A 13,981-nucleotide genomic window follows, 5' to 3' on the forward strand; every position below is an offset into this window, starting at 1 on the left:
GAATCCCTGTGCTTGGCAGGCTCTGGGATAGCATTATTTAAAGTCTTCCCAGGTACTGAGGATGGAGAGGGTGTTTTGTAGTAAGTGCACAGATTCAATTTGATAATATGATAACCCAGAAATCTATTTTATAACGCTGCAAATAATTCTTTTTTTATTGTGAGAATACCTTACAGAGGAGTTACAATTACATGGGCAAGATAACGAGTACATTTCTTATCAAGCATTGTTGAGCCTCCTCTTTGTTTCCCCTTCCCATCTTTTCCCATACTGCCCCCACCCCCCACCAAAGTTGTAAAAGTTCGTTTTTCAACATAACGACTTGTACATCTCATTGTTGCAATGGGTCCACCTGTATTCCTAGTTAAACGATTTGTTTTTGCCCTTCCCCTCCACAAATTATACCAACATCAAATTCAGTGAAAGCATGGGTTATACCGTGGGGGAGGGACATACGAAGGAACAATTCTTAACACAAATTTTACAATTTAAATATTAAAAATGGTTAATCTGAGCATTTTTATGATGTTTTTAATACAATAAAAAAATTTAATCTTCCAAAGTAATTCTCCTATGTAGTCAGTGTCAAGGGTGGCTAGGGACTGTATGTGTATAATCAATGTTGTGGCTTCTCCTAGAATCTATTTTGTTTCATGAATGGGAAGGAGAGGAAAGAGGACACTTCACAGTCATTTCCAACCAGCTTCCCAAACTGTGTATCAATTCATTCTTCCCTGCCCATCCCTCCCCCCCCCCCCCCCCCCCCCCCCCCCGCCACCACCAAAAAAGGTAAATTAACTTCTGGAAGATCTAAATATTAAAATAGTTTAAATATCTTAAGAATATTTTAACTAACAATCCAGAAGCCTTTTTAACTTTTTTCCGAGACTTATTTGACTACTTTGTTATGAACGAATGCTTCCTCCTCAAAAGTTTCTATTCTTGAAGCTGAAACAAGCTTGGGACAATACCCCCTCTGATGTCCCGCAGCACATTTTCGAGTCTGCGAAATCCTTAAGAGCGGTAGCAAAGGGATTGAACGACTCAAACAAAGCAGCAGTGACGACAGCAATGACCACAGTGATTTCTAATGTGACGTAATATGTTCATGCATTCACTCCCATTTTTGCACCCTAAAACTTTATCCCACACCCCGCCCCCGATCCAAGATACTGCTGTTCTATTGCAGACATACCTATTGCTCTGCCATTTTTTCCTGATGTTGACAAAGGTCTCACAATGTCCCGTGAACATTCCAAGGCACTGCCCTGATCTTGCCTCTGACATCAAGTTACATACCATTCACATCACAGCCACCATGTCATGTGTATATATTCTGTTCTAGAACAATACATTTCACATATGGATCAAGTCTGGGTCTTAACTATGTAAGTGAACCATGAGACAGCCTGAGAAACTCAGCCAGTGAAGCCTAGACCTGATTTAGACCCAGTTGTATCCACCTCCACTTGAAGAGCACAGAGAAATAGTAGCCTCTTACCCAGCCTTGGATCGGTATGTCAGAACTTTGTCAAGAGTGTTTCTGCAACAGTTCCCTTGGTTCTGTGCCTAATAACTGTCACTCACAAAAAAAATAGTGTTTATACTCTAAAACCAGAGTCATGTGGACAGGAGAGAGGAAACTTATTTTCATACTTTATGTAAATATTTTATCATCTTAAAATATGCAAGCATATAGAAATGTTTCCATTTTTATTTTGTCCAGGTGTCGATTAGATGAAAAAAACTTCAAGGCTGAATGATATTGTTATAGAACCTGGACACCCCTGAATTCCATGCTGCGTTTGAGAAACACATAATTACATTCCTTTAATCCTGGTTGCTGACTATTGTATTCTTTCTTTCACACTGAATCGCACATCAAAATAGCTACCAAAAGAGGAAAAATGAAAACATAATGATAACCCCATTTTTCTCCAACTGTTATTTTGAAATCGGCCTGACAGTGCCATCAACTGCACTGTGGTTATTTATTGGAAGTAAAATTATAACATTGCAACATTGAAGGATCCCACCTGGTGCTTTTGTTGACTAGAATCAGGCAACTCAATCCCAAAACTTTCAAATCACTTGAAACCTGTATCTCCTCCCAATTTCATTGTAATTATGACATACCTATTATATTAAGCAGGGAACATGTATCTCGGGTAATTTTAATGCTAAATAATCAAATAAAGCCTGACTGAGAAAAAAATTTAGATACAATTCTACTTTCTTTTTTATCACATGAATATGAATAGATAAATTTTACTGAGTGAACATACAGTTAAGAGAAAAAGATTATGTCCTCACCTACACACACACACACACACACACACACACACACACACACACTATATATATAGTTACATATGTATACATATATATGGGGCTAGCTACTTAACTGAGGTAACTGACAGAATTTTTCAGTTTTTATCAATGTTCTAAGGTCAGTATCATTTTAAATGTCCTAGTGCTGTTCATGTATATAATGTTAACACCTTTCTTTTTCAGAATGATAGTCAAATCCTAGGTCATCATTTAAAATACAATTGGTTGATTGAAAAGGGTAGAAAATACCAGAAAAGTTCACCACAGCTCAACTCCTTGTTACTGAGTGAAAAGCTCAGTGATTCTGACTTCAGTTTTAAATGTTGTGGATCTTGATCTTCTCTTGTTTAAATAAAATACACACTATGAGAAATTCAGCTCAGGGCCTCATATCTTGCCATATGCCCAGTGCCTACTTGAGGAGTTCAATGCCATTGGCATCTTGACTACTGAACCCTGAGAGAGGCTGGAGATAATATTTCTAACAGTTAAAGAAGTATGAAACTCAAGCAATGTGTGTGTTCTCTGAAGTAATGAGTTTGTTCTTACTAAAATTATTTAAATAATATTAAACTATAGTATCTATTTGTATGTGAATAGGAAAGGAAGAACAGGTCATAATTTTTTTCATAATATTTCATACCTACCCCCACCATACACACCACAAAAACAGGTAAGTAGAATTTTTTACATAAAAATAGTGAAGCCCTTGAACACACTCAGCTCCTCTATTATAAATATTATTTTAGTAAATTACATCTAACTGACCAAATAAAAAGATAAATATCCTCATGATTACCATATGGATTGCATTTTTCAAACAGCAAATCTTCTATATAGCCTTCACTATTTCACATACATAGTTACAAAGGCCATCAACCTAGGAGAGAAAAATATTTTTTTTTCTGAAAGTGATACACATTTCACAGTTTCTGTCTCCAGATACGGAGGCACAATTCCAGCTTGCTCCCAAAAGGCCATGTCATTCTTATACAATTTAATCAGGAGCTACGCAGAGGAAAGCAACGCTGTGCTCTCCCTGATCATTTTAATGAGGACCCCTGGCTATTCAGTCATTGAACTATAATTGACTTGCTCTCCTCTTATTTTCCTAATAGACACTCCAACCTAGACCACGTTGATTCGGCTACAAGAAATGTCAGGAAGAATTGGAACTTTGCTGAGTGGCCCCCATTAAAACTGAAAACATGCCACCCTGTCTTTTACATGAGCTGCAATCATTTTGTGTTGGTCTCATTATGGAATGCAAGATGCAAATGTCTCAGTAGCCTTCTCACCAAACTTGCAAGAGCCAAGAAAATGAGCACAACAAAAATATCTTCCTTCATCCATTATCTTTTTCTTAAAATTCCATTTTATTTGCCCAATGTTTTAGAAAACAAACAACAGGAATAATAAGTACAGATGTTATAAGTTGTTACTGATTTTTAGTAAAAAAAAAAAAATTACAATGAGAGACTGGTGACTTGCTACCCAACCATTAGTTTGTTTTCATATAATGTAAAACTTTCCTCCACTGAAAAATTAAGGATTGTGTAAATGTCACTTGCAAAATAAAGATTATACTGTTAAGTTTAGGTTTGTAAAAATCAATTATTGTGATCTTCGAAACAAATGAGCCCTGGAAATTGGGGGGGTTCAAATTTATGTTAATTAGATTTGAGTAGTCAAAAACTATTTGATAATGTGGAACTTTAATTAGAATATGAACTTAAAACATAATTACCACTAAAAATTAATAATATTATAGATCTTTACTTTAAAGACTCTAAGCATCTTGTTATTAGGTATGTTTATTCTTAACAAGAACTATTCAGATTTGAAGTGTTATTCACCTGGTTAAATGATCACCATTCCTTTCATTCTACGTTAGTTAAGGTGAACTTCTACTCTTTACCATAGAGGAAAAGAATTCCTCATTATTTTAATGCACATTCCTTTTAAGGCAGCAATTCTACTTCCACGAATACCTCCTCTAGTTGAACAAGTGCATATTATAGATTCATATATACACATATACTTGTGTATGAATATACAACACACATCTACGCAAATGTTTGTACACACAGATGTACATACACAAATGCTTGTTATGCTCCAGTTGGTATTCACAAAAAGAAATCATGAAGAAAATGAAACATAGCTGTCAGTTTGTGCTCAGTCTAAAGTCAGAAGAAACTGCCTGGTGTTGGTGGCTCAAATCCGTAATGCTGGCTATTCAGGAGGTTAACCTCTGAGGATCACAGTTCAAAGCCATCCTACACAGAAAAGCCTATGAAACTCATATTGCCAATTAACCGCAAAAAGCCAGAAGTAGAGCTGTGGTTCAAGTGACAGAGAGCTAACCTTGAGCATAAAATCTTAAGGACAGGGGCTGGGAAGGTGGCTCAGTGGTAGAGTGCTTGTCTTGCATGCATGAGGCCCTGAATTCGATTCCTCAGTACCACATAAGCAGAAAAAGCCGGAAGTGGCGCTGTGGCTCAAGGGGGAGAGTGCTAGCTTGAGCTGAAGAGCTGAGGGACAGCACCCAGGCCCAGAGTTCAGGCCCATGACTGAAAAACAAAATCTTAAGGACACCATCCAGGACCAGCAAATTCACACACACACACACACACACACACACACACACACACATATCAGAAGAAACTATAAAGATAAAATTTTTACTTTATGAAAATATTACTAGAAAACAAGAACCATTCATAAAACTACACCCATAGAGATTCAATTTGTCTTTCTGTTGCTTGCATTTTTTTATTTCAAAACAAGGTGTGGTGGTTTATTCCTTTAATACTATCTACTCAGAGGATTGAAATTGGGAGGATCACAGTTCATGGACATCCTAGACAAAAAGTTCATGAAGCTAAACCAATTTTTTAAAAGCTTTGTATAGTTGCAAATACCTGTTATCTCAGCTACACAGGAAGCATAAATAGGAAGATCATAGTTCAGACCCTAATGTAAGGAAAACAAAAGAGGCTAGGGATGTGGCTCACATGGTAGAGTACCTGCCTAGCAAGTGAGTGTATACAAGGCTCTGAATTCAAACTCCAGTGCCACAAAAAAACTGAATATTAAACTGATCACAAGTCTTTTTTTAAAATGTTATCACTAAAGGAATCTTTATTAGGTCCAAGAGTTTTGCAGGGAAAAAAAATCTGTGGTAGTTTATTATACTAAATTCAGTTTTGCTACCGAATATCTGACCACACAATTACATAAAAGTAGAAATTCTTTATATGAAAATAATAAAATATCTATAAATACATAAATATGACCATGTATCTATGCATACTGCATTTTCATAGAATATACATAATAACTGTAGCTATTCTTTTTTTTTTTTTTTGTCAGTCGTGGGGCTTGAACTCTGGGCTTGGGCACTGTCCCTCAGCTCTTCAGCTCAAGGCGAGCGCTCTACCACTTGAGCTACAGCGCCACTTTCTAACTGTAGCTGTTCTTGTCTACATAGCCACAAGATAACATTGTTAATGGATCTGAAATGTTTGAACTCCTTACTCAGCATTAATATATATCAGTACTTTTAGGACTGATAGTAGTTATAAAGTTATAACAAATTTTATAAAATATAGTCTATTCTCAATCTATATAATATACTCTTCATTAAGCTACATAAAGGTTAATATCAATTTATACATTTTAATTTTGCTGTAATCTAGTAGATATTCTCTCAAAATTTTCATCATCTCTTGAGTTTTTTTCTTTCCTTCTTTAAATTAAGGAATATTTTCCCCTTTAAACTTGGTATTATTTAAGGAATTAATCATAGGATTTATTTAATTTCAATTTGAAATTTACTATATCTATTAAAGGTAAAATGTTTAGGAAGTATATATGTTTTTCTAACTGTACACATAATGTTCCTAGCAAATTATAGCCAATTATATCAGAACAGCCTAAGGTAAGTAAAATACCTAAGGAGGAATAAACAAATCAGTTCAAAAGTCCACCAAGAAACCTTGTAATACAATGCCACTGTCCCCAAATGATGACACTAATCATAAACAAATTATATTCAGGAAGTGAATTCACTGGCATCAGATCTCAACTGCCTAGCCAGGAACTCAAGATTCTTGTACTTTGAGGAATTTTCACTAGATGGCAGTGTGAGTTGAATAGCCAAATATACACATTTCCAAACTTTATACCAGCCCTGGATTATTATACAACTGATTTTTTTTATCATTGAAAACAGACCTCTGTAGCCCAGCCCCAGTAGCTCACACTTATAATCCTAGCTACTCTGAAGCCTGAGATCTGAGGATGGTGGTTCTAAGCCAGTCTGAGGAAAGAACTTTTATCTCCAATTAACCAACAACAACAACAACAACAACAAACCTGGAAGTGGAGCTGTAGCTCAAGTGATAAAGCAATCAGCCTGAGCAAAAAAGCTCAGGGACAGTTCCCAGGCCCTGAGGTCAAGCCCCAGGACTGGTACAAATAAATAAACCTACCTCACTGAATGTAAAACACATAATCATGAGAGATACCAATTGTAAATGCAAGGTCCTAAACAGAAACAAATATTGTATATAAATTTGTTTAGAATCTAAGGGAACTTAGGACACTGAGAAAATCATTTAGAATTCACATCTGTGGTTGCCACTCCATCCTGGTGATTCTTATTCAGGATATCCACAGTGGAATGGAGGGTGCATTTGAGGATCTGATTCTAAATTACACTGTCTATGAGAAACAATACTCTAAAACTTGAACTCCCAAAGAAGTGGTTCACTGAGATCATAAGCCCCAATCCAGTTACCTGTGAGGTCAGGTTTCCAGCCTCAATTCCTCTTTGCATTCTCTGCTTACTTGATGTAATGTTTTCAAATGTCAAGCACACCAACGACCTTGAATTCAAAATCATAGTAATAGCTTCCTCAAAGCCTCATTCCTTCAAAACTACATGGCCACAGAGGAAGCCTACACTGCAATTGACTTATCATTTGTAAAAATGTATCATACAATTTACTCTTGAGACAAAACTAACTCATTTGGTCATCTACCCTATAATTTTAGACTTTGTTTGTTTGGGGGTTTGTTGTTGTTTCTGGTACTAGGGCTTGAACTTAAGGCCTCGAACATTTTGTGTGGCCTCTCCTTCAAGGCTGGCACTCTACCCCTTGAGCAATCTTCCATTTCTTTTAATCCCCTTTTTTAAAAGATATTATAGTAGCCTATATTAGAAGGAGGTTTCCATGTTGTTTCCATACATACACAAAATGGACTCTGATTAAATTCAACCCCTCCATCTCCCTCTGTCTTCTTTCTTTCCTTCTCTTAAAACATTTTCCAGAGATTTCACTGAAAATGTTCTTTATTCATTGGCCTCCCTATAGCCACTGGTACCCAATCCAAAACAGCCTGTTTACTTTTTATCAGCACATATTCATTGTACAAAGAAGTTTCACCATGGTAATTCATACATGGTTAACTTTATCTATTTCTCTCTCTTAAATTGGACCTCTAAATTTTTTTACCTATTTCTGGATTCTTCTACCTGGCTGATGCTCACACAAAGTCATCTGTTCTAAACTTCTGCCTTGTTGAGAGTCTGCCCTGCAAGCACCAATGTTTTCTGTCCATCTTCAAAATAACCAGGAAAGAGCAGAGTTATATAGACAAGAATAGCTACAGGTGTAACTCAAATAGTTGACTGCTATCTGAGCAAGCAAGTCAAGCAAGTGTGAGGCTCTGAGATCAAATCCCAGTACTGTCCCCAAACCCAAAAGAGAACAATAAAAATAGATGGCAAAATGCTGTTAATATTGTTCAGTATAAAGAAATGAAACTTAAAGTAATCCTGAGATCCTACCTTACCCTAGGAATTCTGGCAACCATCAAGACAACAAACAAAAGCAAATGTCCAGGATTCTGTGTGTGTGTGTGTGTGTGTGTGTGTGTGTGTGTGTGTGTGTGTGTGTGTGTGTGTGTGTGTGTGTTGAAGTGAACCTTTACATACTGTTGGTGAGAATGTAAATAAGCACAATTATTATGGAGATAAGTATAGAGAGTCCTGAAGAAACTAAACATAAAATGGATTCTGCTTTACCACTTCTGAGCACATATATGAAGGAATGTAAGGGTGCATAGAATAGAGATACTTCCACACTCATGTTTCTAAGCAACACTATTCACAATAGCTAAACTAGGGAATCAGCTTAGGTTACCATCAGTCAATGAATACATAAAGAAAACCATGAAGAAATGCTCAACCTCCCTAGCCATAAAAGAAATGCAAATCAAAACAACATTGAGCTACCACCTCACCCCAGTTAGAATGGCAAAAATCAAGAACTCTAACAACAACAGATGCTGGAGGGGATGTGGACAGAAGGGAACCTTACTTCATTGTTGGTGGGAGTGTAAACTTGTTTAACCACTTTGGAAAGCAGTATGGAGGTTCCTCAAAAGACTCCACATAGAGCTCCCCTATGACCCAGCAATCCCACTTTTGGGCATTTACACAAATGTTTACAAACAAGACCACACTAAAGCTACCAGCACAACTATGTTTATTGCAGCATTATTTACCATAGCTAAGATATGGAACCAACCCAGATGCCCCTCAGTAGATGAATGGATCAAGAAAATGTGGTATATATACACAATAAAATTCTATGCCTCCATCAGAAAGAATGATATTGCCCCATTTGTTAGGAAATGGAAAGACTTGGAAAAAAATATATTAAGTGAAGTAAGCCAAGCCCAAAGAAACATAGGTCCCATGGTTTCCCTTATTTGCAATATCTAGTGTATGTATGAGTCAAGCAGAAAAGGTCAGATAATGTGATGTCAGGAAAATGAACCCTTAGATATGTATTTTAATGTTTTTTTCTTTCATGCATTTGTTTCTAACACATTTATAAGATTATTTCTTTGTTGCTTTGTATGTCCCTCCCCCACAGTATAACGCCTGCTTTCACTATATTTGATGTCGGCATAATTTGTGGAGGAGATGGGGAAAAACAAGTCATTTAAGGATACAGGTGGACTTGTTGCAACAATGAGAAGTACAAGTTGTCATGTCGAAAACGAACATTACAACTTTGGTGGGGGGGAGGAGGAGTGGGGGGTGGGGGGGAGGCTGGGAAGGGATGTGAAGGGTAAACAAAGGAGGAGGCTGCAATGCTTGATAAGAAATGTACTCACTATCTTGCCCATGTAATTGTAACCCCTCTGTACAGTATGTTCACAAAAAATTAAAATTTAAATTTAAAAAAAAGAAAAAAAGAAAACGTGTTACGTCTGCCTAATAGAATATTATTCAGACATTAAAAAAATGGAATTATACTCATTTCAGGTAAAATGGAAAGACTTAGAGGCCATCATGTTAAGAGAAATAAGTCAGATGGAGACAGAATTACCACATATTCTCTGTCATATGTGGGATCTAGACCTTAAAAAAATAAAAAGAGGAACATAGGTGTAAATTGAGGATTGTTTGGGGGAATAGAGGAAGAAGCAGTGGGAGAAAGAAGCACAAAGGAGAGGTAATATGGCAGATGAATATCTTCCGAATAATTTATATGCATGTGTAAATATAGAACAATGAAATCTTTTGAAATGGTTAATGAAAGAGAAGACGGAGTAAAAAAGTAATAGAGAGGGCAGATTTGATCAAAGTATTTTATATACATCTGTGGAAGTAATACAAAAACATACTTGTTTGTGAAATGCTTGAAGCTACTTTCTTAGTTATTAGAAACTAGATGAGAATGTCAATGATAATAAGTGTTACTTACTGTGAATCCAAAGACTTCATTTTTAAAATCCATTTGTCCGTGAAGATGAGGCCTGGACAGGTGAAAAGCATAGACAGTGTCCACCAATGCCAATAAGTAGATCGAGGTGATTCTTGTAGGACATTTTAAGAAGATTTTATGGAAGAAACTGGTGTTTCTCATGTACAGCAGCTTTTTAATTTGGTGCAGTCTCATTTTGCAATTCTTGTTCTTATTTCCTGGAAAATCAAAGTCCTATTCAGACAGGCTTTATATATACCTACATCTTCAAGAGTTTCCCTTATGTTTTCCTCTAGTAGTTTCAAATTTTCAGGACTTAAGATCTGGATCCATTTTGGTTTTTGTTCAGTATGATAGATAAGAATCTACTTTTAGTCTTCTGCTTGTGAATATTCAATTTTCTCAACACCATTTGCTGTCTTTCTCCAGTGCATTTTTTTTTTAGCATCTTTGTTAAAAATCAGGTAACTGTAGCTGAGTGAGTCCATTTCTGGGCTGTGTATATCCAGATGTTGTATATCTCTGTAGTTGTAATAGAGCAAGTGTTCTGATACCTTTAGCATTGCTTACTTTGCTCAAATAGACTTCTGGCTATTAGGTGCCTTTTGTGTTTCCCTATGACTTTTGGGATCTATACATACATTTTTTTTTTCGGTCATGGGGCTTGAACTCGGCCTGGGCACTGTCCCTTAGCTCTTCAGCTCAAGGCTATTGCTCTACCACTTGAGCCACAGTGCCTCTTCTGGTTTTCTGGTGGTTAATTAGAGATAAGAATCTCAGGGCCTTTCCTCCATGGGCTAGCTTTGACACAATCCTCAGATCTCAGCCTCCTAAGTAGCTAGGATTACAGGCATGAGTCACCAGTGCCCAGCTGATTTTTATATTTTTGTGAAAAAAATGACATGAATTGTTATAGGAATTAATGGCATTGACTGTGGATTGTTTTATTAATTGCTGATGAATAAATATGAAGGAACTTTGCATATTCTAATTTCTTCTTCAGCTTGTTTCTTCAGCATTTTATACATTTTTACCATTTGCTTATTTATTTTTATTGTAAAAGTAATACACAGAGAGGTTAAAGTTACATAAATCAGGTAATGAGTACATTTTTGAACAATGTCACCTCTACCCTGTTTTCTCCTAGTTTTTCCCTCCCAAATCCCTTCCCCACAAATTGTATAGTTCGTTTTCAACATAGTGTCTAGTAAGCATCACTGCTGCATTTGTTCACCCTTTGCCCCACTATTTCTGTGCTTCCCTTTACCCTCCCCAAATCAGATAAACTTACATACAAGACAAAAGGTACAGAAATCAAAAACAGCAACAAAGGAAGGGGGAAAAAGGCAAAATAACAGAAGGCACAAGAAGAAATGTTCAACATTTCTGGCTATCTAAGAAATGCAAATAAAACAACATTGAGATTCCACCTTACCCCAGTTATGGCCATTATCAAGAAAACTAACAATAACATATGCAGGCGGGGATGTGGCCAAATAGGAGTGCTACTACTCTATTGGTGGGAATGAAAACTTGTTCAACCACTATAGAAAGCAGTATGGAAGTTTCTCAGAAGACTAAACATAGAGTTTCCCTATGATTCAGCAATTCCACTCCTGGGCATTTATCCAATAACCACAAACAAGGTCATACTAAAGCTATCAGCTCAACCATATTCACTGCAGTATTCTTTACATTAGACAAGATAAAAAATCAACCCAGATGCTCCTCCATATATGAATGTATTAAGAAAATGTAGTAAATACACACAATGGAATTCTAGACTATCATCAGAAAGAATGATATTGCTTCATTCATAAGAAAATGGAAAGATTTGGAAAAAATTACCTTAAGATCTAAAGAAACATAAGTTGCATGGTTTCCCTCATTTGTAGTCATTAGAATGTGCCTATAAACCTACAAGTAAACACAATGGATGGTAAAAGAAAAAACTTATACTTCGACATGATAAATTAAAAAGGACTCTAATCATTTACACAGTGAGACCAAAGGAGGATATTCTTAGGAGAGGATCACAAAGGCTCAATTGCTATGTGCATATGATCACTTAAAATGATGTTTTAGACAGTATTTTATAGTTTTAATTGTAGATTAAATTAGTTTATTTCTTTCTTAAATTAGTTTATTCTTGGTTATTTTATTTTTGTTTTTACTTTATTATTTTATTTTTGAAGCTACCTGAAAATGGGGTTGTCTTCCTGATTTCTTTTTCAGCACATTCATTATAGAAAAGCTAATGATTTTTAATGCTGATTTTGTGTTTTACTTCATTAAAATTGTTAATGAGAACTAAGAGATTTTTGATGGACTTTTGAGGTCTTCTAAGCATAGGATCCTAGCTTCTTCAAATAAGAATAATTTGACTTCTTCTGTTTCAACTTCCTTCTCTTGTATTATTAATCTGAATAGGAATTCAAGCACTGTATTGAGTAAGAGTGGAGGAGTTGGGCACCCTTGTCTTCTTCTTGATTTTGAGGAAATATGTTCACTTTTACTCTACTAAGGATGATGTTAGCTATAGGTTTATCATAGATAGCCTTTGTTATGTTGAGTTATGTTACATCCATTCATAGTTTTTTTCATCATAAAAGGATTTTACCAAGGGCTTTTTCTTCATCTATTGAAATAATTATATGATTTTTTATCCTTTATTCTGTTCATGCTCTATAATTATTTATTTGCATTTGTATAGCCACCATTGTATCCCTGAAATAAACTTGACTTGGTGTATCATCATGTTAATGTGTTTAGAACTTAGTTTGCAAGTAGATATTTATTATTAAATAAGGAAATAATATTATTTAAACTGTCAAATACTCATTAAGTTTTATAAAAGTATAATCTAACTTTAATCATATCAATTTTTCTTGAACTAGAAAATTTATTTTTAAGTTCATATGAAAAAGCTAATGACTGAGTATTTCCAAAATATTTTTTGCAAAAGAATTAATAAAGGAGTACATTTTTTTCTTTTTGGGTCCAGTCGTGGGGCTTGAACTCTGGGCCTGGGCGCTGTCCCTCAGCTCTTCAGCTCAAGGCTAGTGCTCTACCACTTGAGCCACAGCGCCACTTCCGGCTTTTTTCTTTTTGCTTATGTGGTGCTGAGAAATCGAACCCAGGGCTTCAGGCATGCAAGGCAAGCGCGATACCACTAAGCCACCTTCCCAGCTCCCAAGGAGTACATTTTTTATCAGATATGAAATCTAGCCATAAAATTACCACAATCAAAACAGTGTTCCAGGAGCTGGGAAGGTGGCTCAGTGGTAGAGTGGTAGTGTATTCTGTTCTGGGGCTTTAATACAGGGCCTGGGCTCTGTCCCTGAGCTTCTCTGTGCTCAAGGCTAGCACTCTACCCCTTGAGCCACAGCACCATTTCTGGCTTTTTCTGTTTATGGAGTACTGAGGAATTTAACCCAGGGCTTTATGCATGTTAGGCAAGCATTCTACCACTAAGCCACATTCCTAGCCCTAAACGTTTCTTAGAGACTATAAAACTTAGTATTGAACCAGGGACCAGTGTCTCACACCTGTAACCTAGCTACTCAGGAAGCTGAGATCTGAGGATCCAGGTTAGAAGCCAACCCCAGGGAAGGGAAGTCCATGGGACTCTTATCTCCAGTTAACCATCAGAAAACTGGAGGTGGTACTGTGGCTTAAAGTGGTAGAGCACTAACCTTGAGCAAAAGAGCTCAGAGCAGCACCCAGGCCTTTACTTCAAGCCCCACAACCAACAACAACAAAAGAAAAAAAAAACAGTATTGACATATTTTGCTAAACAAGATTGAACATTTCTTTATGGCAAAATCTTTTATTTCAAAAACAAAAGATATACTAGGTAAAAT

The sequence above is a fragment of the Dipodomys merriami genome, unplaced genomic scaffold (assembly GCF_024711535.1).
Source record: "Dipodomys merriami isolate MVZ:Mamm:240054 unplaced genomic scaffold, mDipMer1.0.p SCAF_8, whole genome shotgun sequence".
NCBI classification, from domain to species: Eukaryota; Metazoa; Chordata; class Mammalia; order Rodentia; family Heteromyidae; genus Dipodomys; species Dipodomys merriami.